This window comes from Gavialis gangeticus, unplaced genomic scaffold, assembly GCF_001723915.1.
Source record: "Gavialis gangeticus isolate Ggan-Ray unplaced genomic scaffold, GavGan_comp1, whole genome shotgun sequence".
NCBI lineage: Eukaryota > Metazoa > Chordata > Crocodylia > Gavialidae > Gavialis > Gavialis gangeticus.
In genome coordinates, this window is record NW_017729017.1 from 1,117,232 (window position 1) to 1,120,311 (window position 3,080).

Genomic DNA, 3,080 nt, shown 5'->3' on the forward strand with positions numbered 1-3,080 from the left:
GGGGATGGGACAAAGAGGACAGAAAAGGGGGGGAAAAAGCTACAAGAAAGCAAGAAAAGAATGAGAAAGTGAGATAAACAGAGGCTAGAGACCTTTAGACAGGTGGAAGTGAGAAAGGAAAAGAGATAGGGAGCCAGGGAGTCTTATGCTCAGGATCGCCCCAAGCAAGTCCAAGTGAGCCTGGTCCGGTGCGTCCAAAGTGGAAGGAAGGAAGGAAACCAACAGAGTATTGATCTTGGACTTCAGTGAAGCGCTCTACTGGCCCTGACCCATCTCCAGGCCAGTTGGAACCCGAGGCCCTCAGCTCTGGGCATCCCTCACAGTGGGCCCCTGGCCCTTCAACCCTTCTGGTCCTGGCCCCAGCATGGACCAGTCAGGGGATGTCAAGACAGTTTTGAGTCTATGTTTCCACTCTTTTGCTGGGGTCCACCTTCCAGACCCTACAAAGAGGGTAACCCACTCAGTTGTGGGAGCTGGGGTTAAGGCACCCACCTTTCACCAGGGTGATAACTGCCCTGGCATTTCCTGGGGGCTTCCACACCCCTGAGAGCCCCACCAGGCCACCCACTCCTGGCAGAGTGCAGTTATAGGTCATGCCCAGGACCCAGAGCCTCCTGACCATCCCCTACAGCTCCTCCCTTACCTCCAGATGATACCAGCAGCCCTGCTCCCTAGTGATGTTGCCTGGCCTTCCAACAGCAAAATGCCCTGTTTATATGGGCAGCCCTGAATCCAAAATGGCTGCCCTAATCAGGCACCTGCCAGCTGCTGTCTTCAGGCCCTTAAAGTGGCAGGCACAAACAGTGGTCCTGCCACAGCACCACTACAAGGTGAGGCAAACTCTGGGCAGAACATATGTTTGAGCTGGAACCAGTACCTGTTATGAGATGAGGTAGGTTGTTTAAGTAGGTTGAATGGGGCAAATCTGAACGGAGTGTATCTGAAAGGGTACATGATGGAAGTGGACCTAAAAAAGGACCTGAAAACAGCCTGCTTTGCTTGCTTAGCCTATGGGTGGTGGGATAAGGATTGAAATGGAAAGGGAAAGTGGCAGGGAGCACAGCAAGAGAATGTTATTTGGCAATGTAACAGAAAATTTGTGATTGCACCTGGGAAGATGATTATGGGATTTTGATCACTTAGTTTAAACAAAAAAACAAACTGCTCCTCCTCAGCTTGACTCCTGACTAGTTTTTGACTCCTGCTTATCATGCTTGGATGTTCTAGATCCCTGGCTTCTGACTTTTGGCACTGCCTAGACTACAGATGTTAATCTTCCTTATTGAATAGCACTTTGACTTGGACTCTGGTTCTGACACTCTCATGCCACATGAAAGTGCTTGGGTCCTGCTCTGAATCCTCTTCTGGTTCAGGTACTTGTCCATCCTGCACTCCTTGAGATTGCCTATCATTATGTGGGGGGAGGGGCATGGCTGGCCACTGAATCCAGGGCTTGACCTTTGGCAGGGGAGCAAGCAAGGGCTGTGCTGACATAGCCCTTCTTGCTCTGTTGCTGCTTAGCCCACTGCTTTTCACCTCACCACTCCTTGCCTCCCTGCCTTCATTGCTGCCATTTCCATAACTTGCCCTGGAATAACATTTAATTATTAAAGCAACATATTTGTAATTATTGTATAAAAAAATTAAGAGTTTTCACATGACAGTCTGAGAGAAATCTTTTCCCTCCCCTCCCTTTACACTATGGCTGGCTGGTTACAACAATTGTGCTGGGGGGTGGGGGTGCAAATCCACTCTGATAAATCCTTATCCCATGTGAGAACTCTCAGCACAGGGCTATTGGGCAAAAGGACAGCATTAATTCCACCTTCTCCACCTCCACCTCCTGCCATCTGTTTGTGGAAAAGAAGCCTGCTTTCTCTTTTTGTTTAAAAAGAAAGAACTTGGGGAGGCCTACCTCCAGGGGAGAGGTCATGTTTGTGAATCCTGGATGGAAGGAGATGTAAAGTCCCTGAGAGTGGTGGGACTTATGCCACATCCATTTACTTGGCCTTTTTTATTTGCCTAGTATATGTTTTCCTTTCCCCTGGTCAACATTCTAGTTTCTGTAAGTCCCAGTCAGAGGTTCTGTACTCTCCTCATGCCCAATGCACAGAGCCTGCATGCCTCACACAGGGCTGTGGAGTCTTAACCAGTAGGCCAGCAAAGGATTAAGTGCCACAATTCTATACCTTGTAACACCCAAATTTCTCTTGCGAATCTAGCCCTCGCTTCTGGCTACCCATCTGTTCCACTGCAGCAGCAGCAGCTTGTAGGACTTCCATGGGTGCAAACACTTCACATCTGGCTCTAGAAGCCTCCTCTCCCCCTGTATGGTCACCTACTACGGCTTGGTGTGTTACACAATTTGCCAATTGCTCAAATCATAGATTTATAGACATTAGGGCTGGAAGGGACCTCAGAAGATCATCGAGTCCAGCCCCCTGCCCTAGGGGCAGGAAGTCAGCTGGGGTCAAAGGATCCCAAAAAGACGAACATCCAAATGTCTCTTGAAGGCATTCAAAGTGGGTGCTTGAACCGCCTCCGGTGCCAGGCTATTCCAGACCTTGGGGGCTCAGACAGTAAAGACGTACTTCCTTATGTCCAGCCTGAAATGGTAGCAGTGGAGTTTGTGACCATTCGATCTTGTCATCCCTTGGGGCACTCTGGTGAACAAACATTCCCCCAGATCCTGGTGGTCACCCCTGATAAACTTATAGATGGCCATCAGATCACCCCTGAGCCTGCGCTTTTCCAGGCTAAACAGCCCCATGGCTCTCAGGCTGTTGTCATAAGCTCTGTTTTCCTGACCTCTGATCATGCACGTGGCTCTTCTCTGGACTCTCTCAAGCTTCTCCACATCCTTTTTGACTTGTGGGGCCCAAAACTGGATGCAGTACTCCAGCCTCAGCCTCACCAAGGCTGAGTACAAGGGGAGAATGATGTCCTCAGATTTGCTTGAGAAGCATCTATAGATGCAAGCCAGCATTTTGCTCGCTTTACTAGCTGCAGCATCACATTGCAGGGTCATGTCCATCTTGTGGTCAATCCTGACCCCCAAGTCCCTTTCATCCATAGTGCTA

The 3,080-nt window shown here is 49.6% G+C and overlaps 1 long non-coding RNA gene across 1 annotated transcript in view; it reads right to left on the reverse strand.

The window, feature by feature from the left end:
- The window catches only part of LOC109294660, a 15,076-nt gene that overhangs the window by 8,253 nt on the left and 3,743 nt on the right, over window positions 1-3,080 (reverse strand). Inside the window, exon 2 of the long non-coding RNA XR_002096600.1 lies at window positions 1,306-1,312. This is a non-coding gene — a long non-coding RNA (uncharacterized LOC109294660). The remainder of the gene's footprint in view (window positions 1-1,305; window positions 1,313-3,080) is intronic.